Source organism: Equus quagga, chromosome 3 (assembly GCF_021613505.1).
Source record: "Equus quagga isolate Etosha38 chromosome 3, UCLA_HA_Equagga_1.0, whole genome shotgun sequence".
Lineage (NCBI taxonomy): Eukaryota > Metazoa > Chordata > Mammalia > Perissodactyla > Equidae > Equus > Equus quagga.
Window position 1 is genome coordinate 13091361 of NC_060269.1, and position 12271 is coordinate 13103631.

General features: G+C 36.7%; 1 pseudogene; it reads right to left on the bottom strand.

Moving 5' to 3' along the window:
• Window positions 1-9714: 9714 nt before the first annotated feature.
• Window positions 9715-11415, bottom strand: LOC124237264 (protein LTV1 homolog; annotated as a pseudogene).
• Window positions 11416-12271: the final 856 nt, after the last annotated feature.

The window sequence follows — 12271 nt, forward strand, 5'->3', positions numbered from 1 at the left end:
AATGGTTATTAATGTTTGATGTCATTCTATTATATGAATTCCATCAAGTATTTCTGTCTCTTTTTTTGGTATTATGACAAACAGATGAACATACTGAATTTAGTGTGGTTGTATTTGTGAGTGGAAGATAAGGATAGTGGAAGATATTTTCTTAAGTTTTCACTTTATTAGTTTTCACTTTAAAAGTTTTATTTAAGTTTTCACTCAATTTTAATTAAATTTGAAAGTCTTTAAAATGAAGATCTGAAAATTGTATACAGTTTCCTGCCACAGTTTCCTACACGTTTGTGTAGGTGTACACTCTATGATATTCACACAAGGAAATCTCCTATCGATGCATTTGTCAGAAGGTATCCCTCTCGTTAAGCAACGTGTGATTGTATATTAATTTGATCTTTATGCTCTCTTTAAAATACGAAATTATTGCTGTTGGCTTCTATCTGGATAAATTATTTTTCCATTTAATAAATTATCTATTTCTTTCTCTCTCTTACAGTGACTTAGTATCCAAAAAATAGTGAATATTAAAATATATGAGGTGAAAATACATAAAGGGTGAAAAATGAATGGGAAGAAACCTCGAATCTGGAACGTGGATACATCCACACACACATAATATGTTCCCTATGCCATTTGAATCTATGGTAACCTTCCTTTTAATGCATCATTATAGTAGTTTCCAAGTATCTCAAAATTATTTTTAAGTTACTTAAGGTTTTAGGAAAGTAGAAATTCTGAGTAATTAATGCTTCATGCCAATTGTACTGAAGGCAATAAGAAAGCATCAATTACGTAAAACTGACTTTTTAATTATGAGACATTTTATGAATGATTCAGTCCTCACTTCTGCTTGAACACTTCTACTTGAAGCCTTTTTTCTTCCATTTTCTTCAGTGAAAAAGGACAATCAAGCGGTTTTATCTTGAGAGTTCAAGAAGGGGTAAAAAATGATCAGAAGGAAATCTTTATTCTGGAAAATGGATCCATTTTGAAAATCGATTGGAATAAGCAATTTTTAAATTTTATAAAGAAAATTAGACTTCATAATTAACTTGATTATTTGACTTATTATGTAAACAAAGTATAATGTTTCTTAAAGCCTATGAATAACCATTTTGCCAAGCATGACAGATTAGGTGAAAACAAAGGGAGTGGACAGAAATGGGAGGGGTCATGGGTCTGTATCTGCTGGGAGGAAGAGGGCGGTACTTTTGGGGAGTGCAATTTACATGAGCATCTGGGTCTTTTGTCATGTTTTGGATGGATGACCTGAGTCTGAAATATTGGTGAATAGCATTAACAAAGGTCTGGTTGTCAAAGGCTAGGAAGAAAAATGCAATTAGCCACAGCAATGAGGTGATGTCTGTGTTTGGGGGAACAAACCCATACCTAACTGTCAATAGAAAACGCTGAAATAATACCATCAGTAAAAGGCCAGATTTGTGTGTGTGCGTGTGTGTCTATTATATAGTGATCTTAACTCAGTGGGATATGACAAAAATGTCATTTGGGGGGTACTGTTTGGTTTATGTGATGCAAGTGAAAATGTACCCATTAAACTAAAGAAATGACATGATGAACTCAATGAATTTGTAACTCAGACCACACTAATTTCACCAACCTGACATTTGCAATACTGTTTGCTTCTATTTAAAGAAAATTAGAATTAAATAAAAGTGCACTGGAGTCCGAAAGAAGTTTGCCCTTTTTTGGTCTATTTTTCTTTTTTCTCTATAAACCATTCCATCCAGAGTAGAGAACCATATCTAATCTCCCAATTAGGTCAGGCCCCAGGATAATCAATCTCTTTTTAACAGCAGATGCCTTGTTTTAGCAAATGAATGCTTGGTTTCAAAAGCAGTTTTGTGTTGAGAGAGGAGTGCAGTTGGCATGGGTGATTAGAACTCTTTTAAACCCCATAAAAAGCTTTGTAGATTGTTTTATGCCCACATTTTGTGAGCTGAAGGAAATGCTGTATATATCCATCTTGAAATGAACATGGTGGGGACTTTCTACAGCCTGTGAGAACATCTACATGCATATAAATGGGATTATTTGAAGTCCAAAGTTTTTATGTCCATTTGAATTAAACTCTGATTTTGTTAACGTCTAAAACTAGTGTATATGTTTTCAGTAGGTGCCCTTCGTGTTTGTTAAGTATGCTCCTAAATGACAATAACTTTGTTAGATTAGCATGTTTTAAACTGAAAATACAATAACAAGTTAACATAATTCTCATATGCATTGTTTGGGCTACATTTATGTTACTTTGTAAATGCCTTTCTTTCTTCATATCTGTTGCCTTTGCAGTTCATATTCATGCCTTATGGAAATGGGTAGTGTGCAAGACAACTTTGAAATCAAGAAGATATAATTTAAAATTAAAGGTTATAAACAACATGTATCAAGTCAAAACTATAGATTGAGTTTATTTTGCTCGAAACTCAACTCATTTAATCTAAGATATATTAAAATATAGTGAAATACTTTTCAATATGGGGTAACAAAAAAAACCCCACTAAGGCTTCAATAAATTATTTTAGGTAACTATTGTTCAAAATTGATTGCTGGAACTCATCAGTGATGCCTGAAAATGATACATAAAATAATTCAGGAGGCCACATAAGTACACATTTCCTTTTTTAGGAGAGCAGATTACATAATTAAAAGGATCAAGTTGAAACATTTGCAAGATAGGTAAGAAAAAAAAGCATTCACCAGCATATTTTGGATGTTATCATTTCAACTTTATTGTGTAATGGCCAGTTCTAGCAATTTTTCTACCCTCTTAAAAATTGTTTAAATCATGCCCAACCTGTGGAAAGTTTATATTTTCCATAGTGAAGACTAAGACATCTGAGGAAAAATTAAAAGCAGATGGTCCTTAATTTAAGAAACGTTTGATGCTAATTACTTCTTACCTTTCATACAACTTAAAGGTCAGTAAATGTATAGGATTATATTACTTTTTAAAGTAAGATTTTAAGGCTACCTTGGTAGATAAGGTGCAGATCCAGTGAGACAAGATTTTTCAAATACAGGCATTCTTAATAACACCAAATACCAAAATAGAGATGTGGCAATTCACTTGTGCTTATTCTCATGTATAACAGCCTTTTAATATGATTAGTAGAATGACTTCTGTATATTAAGAATCTTAAAATTTTTAACTGGAAGACAGTTTAATGTCCAGATCTGTTACTTAGCTACATTTAGATTTAAAATTTTTAATTATAGCATGAAAGGTAGTTTGCATTTGATTTAATGAAATTAACACTTAGGTTTATACAATAGCATTCTTACTCAGATCCCAGTCATTTTCAGAATCCAGAGATTTCCAAGTTGAAATTCTTTATTATCATGGAGCTCTTGTCGCTATGTTTATACATTATTGCTTCCTTAGACACATTCACACACACACACACACACTATAATATGAAAAAAAAGTCTGAAAGAAAATGTACCAAAATGTTAACAATATCTTTGAGTGATGGATAGATTTGAGTGATTTATAGAATCTTCTTTACTGTGTTATATAGGCTTACATTTGTAACTAATTTTTTTTTAAAGATTTTATTTGTTTTCCTTTTTCTCCCCAAAGCCCCCTGGTACATAGTTGTATATTCTTAGTTGAGGGTCCTTCTAGTTGTGGCATGTGGGACGCCGCCTCAGCATGGCCTGATGAGCGGTACCAAGTCTGCGCCCAGCATTCGAACCAGTGAAACCCTGGGCCACTGCAGCAGAGTGCGCGAATTTAACCACTTGGCCACGGGGCTGGCACCTGTAATGAATTTTTATAATTAGGAAAAAATACAGCTATTTTCAGTTTCAAAAAACATTTACATTACAATCCCAGCATAGATGATGTATAGTTTGACAATAATTTTCTCCTATCCTCTTGGATCTCTATAAGAGCAAATACCCTCTTCTTCCCTTGACTAGACTAACTTGGCCATGCTGTCAATGTCAACCACTCAGTGGGAGTCACAGCTGAATAATCTTAAACTGTAAAGAGCATGTTGTGCTTAAGGCTTCCCAAGAATGATCCAAAATAACAAACAGTAAACATGGTAAACAGAAACTGTATCTATTCGGGATCTCAGGACCCCTTTCCACTCTGAAAAATTATTGAAGACCCCCCCAAAGAGCGTTTGTTCATGGAAGCTGTTACTATGAGCATTTATCACGTTAGATAGGAAATGTGAGAAATTTTTGAAATATTTATTTATTAATTCATTTAAAAATAACGATGAAAACCTATTACATGTTAAAATACATAATATAGTTTTTCCAAAACAAAACAAAAATATGATGAGAAGAGTGGCGCTATTTTCCATTCTTGTAAATGTCTTTAATGTACGGCCTAATAGAAGACAGCTGAATTCTCTTCTCTGCGTCTGCATTCAGTTTGTTACAGTATGGTATTTTGGATGAAGTATAGGAAGAAAACTCAGCTTCACACAAATATGTGGTTGGAAAAGGGAAGAACGTTTTAATATTACACTAAATCTCAATAAGTAGTAGTTTGTTGATGACCACGCAACGTGAAATCTGAAACCATATCAATAAACTTTTAATACCTTCAAAACTAGCCCATGTCTCAAGGAAGATTTCTAAAAGGAGTCTAACTTTTTCTTTTAAAAAAATAAATTGTAATATTCCAATAACGATAAAACAATCCCATGCACATTCTGAAGGGAAGAGTTTAATTTGCATGAACGTTGTTTCCTAAAACATTCAAGCACAGATCACATCTTGGAACCTGATTTCTTAATTCTTAGATAAATCAACTTTCAAGTTTACTATTTATTGCACGGATGAGGTCATTAAAGCCTTTGCTTTTCATCTTTTTGGAGATAACTTTGTGTATATAAAAAGTAGATGTGAGCAGCATGGCAGTACAATAAAGGTTTGATCAATGGTTGTTGGCACGGTGTTCTACTGGTCCAGATTTCTGTCCTCACCATAAGTATAAACGAAAAGTAATTTCCAAATAAAACCTTTGCTTGAGCCCTGAGAGCCAAGATATTGATTTCTAAAAGAAAATATTTGTTTCAGTGGTAAATTTTTATACCAGAAATCAAAGCCAAAATATGCATTTCCTTTTATGACACTCATATAATATGTCAGATATTATTAAAAATAATTTAGAATGTTCTCCACATTTCTTTTGTGAGGTTTCTTTTCTTTGTAAACATTTGTACAAAATGTCTCAACAATGAGCTGATTATAAAAACTCCTTAAAATCCCTTTTCTTTCAAAATTGAGGTCTAATTATTTCCACTAGGAAATGTGGATGACATGTTTTCATGTTCTTTTTTTGAATGACAAAAACAATGATGTCAGTCTTTACTAGTAAGTCAAATAGCAGTGCTAGAGGATTCCTGGGATGTGGCTATCAAATTTATTGAAGATTCCAAGGAAGCCATCCTTTACCCATCCTACTCTCCCAGAGCAGATAAAGTTCCCCTATGGTGCTCTCATTCCTGCCATCTTGGATTTCCCCACATTGCACTCACTGCGGTTGATAATTACTTGCACAGTCAGTTAATTAATATCTGCTTCTCTCACTACACTATAAGCTTGGAGAAGGAGGGGTCTTGGCTGGCTTTTCCATCTATGTCCGGAAGCTATCACAGTGTTTGACATGTGATAAGAACTCGGTAAGAGTCGCTGAATATATGACTAAATGAGTACCACCGAGCATTTGATGACTTTAGATTCCCCAGAATATTTTCCTGCACGTTTTATATTTTGGGATTCTCTATCCTTCTTGAAATTAGCTTTTGTGATAAATCTCAATTCTTGCTTCTTTCTCACCTCCTTGACTGTTCCTTTCTTGTCTTTTTTCATGGCATTTTATTTTAATTTCTGGTTCCTTAAGGCAAGTATGAAGTTCTGTCCTGCCCTTTACTATTTTTCTCTTTTCACACGCTTTCTTTCAATTATCCATAACCTCTGTGATTCCCAAATCTAGATCTCCAATCCTAGTCTCTCCTCCAAACGGTGTTTCTGCATATTCCTGATATTCTCTGTACATTTCCAACCAGATGCCCATCCTTTTTTAAAGCCAATAGGTCTATGACTAAATTCATCATCTTTCATACTATATGAGTGATCTCTTATGCTTACCTGTGTGTCCTGGTGGAAGTACTGTTCTTCCAACTTTTGTGCTGCTTTCATCCTGGCTTTTTCTGGGTCCTACCAGGTCTCTCACTCAGGGTCCATGTTTCCATCCTGATTACCATCACACTAGCTCACACATTGGATATCTCATGTCTGTCCTGTCATGATGACCTTTTACTCCCTCCCCCCTTCCCTGGGCTGGATCTCTTGACTTTAATACATCCTGCACACTGGTGTGAGAGCAACATTTCTAAATAATTGCTTTCACTACATAATTCTTCTCTTAAAAACTTTCAGTCAGTTAATAGTTTGAACATTGCCTGGATATTTGATGGTATTAAGAAACTGTTATCTTTTAAGATTTGATGGTGATATTACAGTTGGATTAATAAAAAGAGGTCCTTGTCTTTTACACAAACATACTGAAATATTTATAAATAATTGATATGGTGTCTAGGATTTGATTCAAATAATATGGAATGGGAAAACGTGGGTGGGAGTGTAGATAGAGTAAGATAGGTCAGAGCTGATGCTTACTGGGACTAGGTGATGGGCTCATGGAGGTTCACTATACTGTTTTTTTTTAATAATCTTATAAATGTTTGAAATTCTGCATAGTAAAATGTTTGTAAATAAACTCTTCAGTTCTTTCATTGCTTATAAAATAAAGCCCAAGTTTTTTATTTAAGAATTCGAAGCCACAAGCCAATCCCAGTCTATCATCCCAGCATCACTGGCCAGTGTCTCCTGCATGTGTCCTCTGCTGATGTAGCAGATCAGCAGACCCTGCCAGTGTGTGTGACCATCTTTCCCCAATCCTCTGCATTTCTGTGCATTTCTTACCACAAGCACGTTGGCTGCAGGATTGCCTTCAGCCCAGACACGGAATAGTTTGGAAGCACTGTAAATACTGCTGGTAATGGCCCTCAACCAACAACAGAAAGAGTTGGTGATTAAATTCTCCAGCCTTTTTCCTCCCTTGGGTGGGTGTCCCAGAAGTTTCCAGTGAACTTGAGTCCTGGTTGCCCACACTGGTATCTTAATCTTGAACACACCTTGTATTGCCTTCCTTCCCATCTTGGTCTCACCTCTCCACTTCTGTCCTGGTGCTTCCAGGGGCCACCTGCATCAAGTCCTAGTCTCAGGGTCTGCTTCTGAGGGATGCCAATCTCACTCAGGGGCAAACCCACTCACTTCTGATACTGTAGCTTCATTCAAGCCACTCCCTCGGCCATGCATGTTCTCTCTCTCTCCTCTCTGCCTATTAAATACATCATTGCCTTTTCTAATCTTAAATTTTAAAACAACACCAATTTTAGAAAACTTGGAAAATATAAACATTATAGAGAACACAAAAATCATACATGTTCACTGCACTAGAGAGTGATTCAAGAGAAAGAGCAAGGAGAAAGTCACAATATCTTTTATGACCTAACCTTGAAAGTGACATATTATCACTTCTGTAATATTCTATTGGTCCCACTGACCAATTCACATACAATATGGGAGAGAACTATACAAGGGTGTGAATGTCATGAGGCAGGGATCATTGGGGGCATCTTTGAGACTGGCTAACACAGCTAATTAGTAATGGGGAGCTCTTTTGGAGGTTTTTGAAAACTAAAGGCATAGTTAAGATCAATATCCCTAACTCAAGACACTGTCAGGACTTGTCAAATGTGCCAGAACTACCGAAGTAGAACATGCCCCTAGTCTTTGACTTTTGATTTTCCCATACCCCTTTTAGGAAGGGCAAGTTAATTAATTTTTAACAGAGTAATATGCTTATTTTCTTCTTTTATCTCATGCAGTGATAGCACTGTTTGCTGAATCTGAGTTTTTTTCTTTATTTGGGGCCCACATATTTGTTTCACTAATATCCTTTACTAGATTCTGACCTATGAGTCTCCCCATAATAAGAGATAAAAAATAAGTTCTGAGTTGGCCAAAAGTAGTCCACAAATCCTATCCTACTTTATCTCCTAGACAGAACCAGACTGAATCTATCTTTTTTTTTTGCATGGTACCGTTTCAGTAGCCACAGCAATAGTAGTAACAGTAATTATATTAGTAGTCATCATAGAGATAATAGTAAAAATGATAATAGCTAATATTTATATTGTTTTAGAATATCTCATCTTCCCTGGACTTCCTTAGGAACCTAATGTGGTAAATTTTATATGTCTGTTTCTCGGGACACAGGTAATAATTGCATCCCATTTATAGTAACTGTTTTAGCGTGAAGCTCACTTAACGGTAAGTACCACTTAACAGTGGTCTTCCTTGCCTATTATATATTGACAGTCTTTCTGAATCCACTTGGTGAACCTGTCGGTATGTGGAGCATTGACAGGGATACTAAGAGCACGTTTCTCCATCGTTTTCTGGATCCTGGTTCTCTTAGGTAGTTACTTCAATCTGCTCTTGAAGATCTTGCCACTCTTTGTGAGATGGCTTTGGGCATCAGCCTCACTTTCTGATCTGATAACACTTCAGTCATCACCTCCTTTATCTAATAAGCTCATTAACAGAAGTAGCTTTTCCACTCGGGTGCACCTCTTTTTGCCTTTAGATATATAGCCTGGCCTCTGATCATCGCACTTTCCATTTCATTGGTGTCTCACTTGTCTTTTAAAATCTCAGTCTTTCTTCTGTTTCCTTCAATTTTAGTGATACTCTCTTTCTTTCCTGGTTATTACGCTCAAACTTCTCCTATTCTGCTAATAAGACTCAAGCATATTTTTCAAACCACTCCTCTTCCTTCTTAATTTCTAGCACATGTCTGATTTCTAGAGTCAGTATATTCCAGGAGCAGCCCTGTGAAATTGCTTTCTTATACTTTCCTTGCCTTATTTTCAGAATTGTTTCTTTACCTTAAGAAAATGTGACATAGTCTCTTTATAATAAGAGTCTCCTCCATTTTTATTTGTTCATTGATAAAATCTATCACTCTTCTCCTGGTGAAATAATAGTTTGGTCTCTGGTATCTAAACCTACCACCAGAATCTATGCATCAAAGACAATTGGTGATGTGGCAGCCAGAGGATAACCTGGAGGCCATGAGCAAAGCCACATGACTCGAGCAGTGAGCTCTTCCACAGATTCCTGCTTGGCTCTGAATATAGTTTAAAGCCTAATTAAAAAAGGAAAATTATTTGGGGCAGCTGATCTACAGCAGCCTGTCAAGGGCCTGCCCTAGGAACTTAAAACTAGAACTCCGCCCATCACTATTATAGTCCTTATGGAACTTTGTTGCCCTTGGATTTTTTTTCAAGTCGTGAAGATATTTTCCATTGATTGTAAAATCATTTATTTTAGAGTTTATGTAAGCTTATAGCATAACATTAAAGTTAATTAAATGTTAAAAACGACTTGAATAGATATTAAAATAAAAATAAAAATATGACAATATGTAGATGGTCAGCAGGGAAAACTTGCTGGTATAAAATTAATTCAAACTCTATACTTTTTCTCAGTACCTGTCAGTAAAAATGGCAGAGTTTTATCACTTAAAGGTTCTAAGGCATCATTGAACATCATGAGGAGTCCCTAATGGGAAATGTACCTTTCCTAAATGTCCTGTTGTCATCACTTTAGACCCTCAACATTCTTCCCATTCAGTCCCTCCCTTTCCTGCCTTCTTTTCTTCAATTTGAAGCCTAGTTTGTTAGCTTTCGTCTACACTCTCTGTTCCTTCTGCTCTTCTAACTTACTTTCTGGCTCTCTTATTTTCTTTGCTTTCATTTTTAGAAGGTGATTAGTTTCATACCTCAGGCAGATCACTGCCGTTAACAATCTGCATTTATTAATTTGCTTTGCCATGAGTCCTTTCTTTGATAAACCATTGAGGGATATTCCTGTTTTAGAAAATATTTGGATTTGTTTGGACTTTAGTTGATACTTGATAAGCTAAGGATGGTTGTGTAAGTGTGAGCATGTGCTAGAAATGAATTCGCAATCCCCCTTCTCTTGCTTCCTCTGAAACTACAGGAATGGTCTTTTCCTACTCAGACTCATAAATTTTGTTTACTGCCATACCTTTATCCTCAGAGGCTTAAAGAGTATTCAGCTTTATAGAATTCTCTGCCTTCTCTTTATGTCAATCATTCAAAACTTCATGTCACCAGTTGCTATCTACATGAATGGAAACCTCCAATTTGGCATTGATAAGGTTTGGCGATCTTATCCTCATCATATTGCTCATAAAACTTCTCACACTTCTCATGTAGAGTTGGCCACTCATTTCTTTTCATGACTGAGGAAGTGATAGAATACTCTTTCATTTTTCTTTCCTAAAAAAGTGACTTTCTATGAAGTGTACCCAGGCAGACAAGTCGTCTTCGTCTGATAATGGGCTTTGAAAATCATAGTCCTCATTCCTCCCTATCATTTTCCTTCCCATCCATATCTTCCCACTCACTGCCATTTTCAGCTTCAGCTTTTTGTACATCCATTTTCTCTTCTTCTCTTTTTCCTCATCAGCCTGAATAATAAAATCATATTCACATACACTATCTGAATTATCAAAGTCAAAATTATCGCCAAGAGCTACAAAAATGTCAGGATCCAAATCCAATTGAGGGCCCAAAACAGGAGCACTCAATTGGATTTATTTACCAATCCAATATCTTCCTCAAACTAATGCAAATACTGATTAAGGAAATTAATTCCAGGGCCTGGAATCACTGAAGTTTCTTCTTTCTCACCTCTCCTGTTACGTGTACTTAAGCCGTTTTTGGGAACAAATGTGGAGGGCCCCCGATGGTTCTTTCAGGTGCTGTAGATAGTCATAATTATCATCGAAGAACTCTCCATAACTTCCTTTGTTTTGCTCATCTTCCTCATCATTTATCTTCTGTGTAGGCAACAGAACCCTCTGGGGTGCATTTGCATCTGCTGATGAAGACTCTTTGACTTGAGTGGACCACGTGAAAAGACAGTTTTCCTCTTATAAAGGGTTTCTTTTGGTCTTTGTTCTTTTCCCACTCTGCAGCCCTGTGGAGCTCACACCAAGAATAGTGACTACACACCTGAGGGTCCCAGAGCAGGTGACACACATCTGAGAAGCAGACAAGGCCCAGCTAGCAGCCATGTCTGCCTTTGATCTTTAAAGTGCAGGCCTGAAGACTTCGCTCAAAGACACTGTAAAAGCTGCAAATATTATTTCACCCAACAACGCCTAAAATCACCAAATCCCTACTTCAGGCGCACCTGGAAGGTCAGCCAGAGCTGCCAAGATTCTCAAGTTCCCTGCCCAACTCTGCCTCACCCAGGCTTGAAAGGCTCCATAGCCCAACACACGAAAGCCCCAGCCCTGGATCAAAACTCTGATTTCCCATGCTATTTTGTTCCCTCCCTCATTCATTTCCTAATTATTTCTTGCGATTCCCTGCTCATTTACCAGATATTGGAGTCTAAGCAGATCAATAAGTGCTATTCCTTTCTCCTCATCCTGAGTCTGGAACCAATCTAGAGACAGGTGCAGGATTCTGAGAGGATAAAATAGTCACTATGGCACCTTGATTAAAGAGAAAGCTGATTCCTAGAATCAGAGTATTTCAGACATAAGATTTTAAATTGAACCTTAGCCTCTGGATTCCATGGGTTCTTGAGTGGTACTTCAACCTTGCTTAGTCCAAAAGTGAGACTTCTTTTCATAATAGAAGCCTCCAATAATTGTAGTTTGTTCATTAATCAATCTACCAGTTTTACCTGGGTAAAATAACAATGTGGATTTCTTGAGATCTATGGCTTAATTGGTGTGCACCCCTAATTTACACAGGGTTACGCTCTTTGCCACCGGCACAGCCAATAAGTACAAGCCTCCCTCTTAATCATTCCTCATCTGGTTGGAGCAGAAGTCAGAAAGGTGGCTTCAGTGGATAAACTGCCACATGGAACCGATAGCCAGGTAAATGGAGCTCCCCTCCCAGGAGATATATTCTCTATCAATATGTGAGAAATCATTTTAGCCAGCCCTTCCCCACCCCCCACCCCCCGCCTCAAATCTGAAGTAGTTAGCGAAGAGGCAGCTGATTCAGAAGACTGAGCCATCCTCAGAGGAAGTACCAGGAACACATGTAGTCTCATCCTTGAACAAAAAATGATAATTGATACTGCTATATAGATAACCTACTAGTCAGTG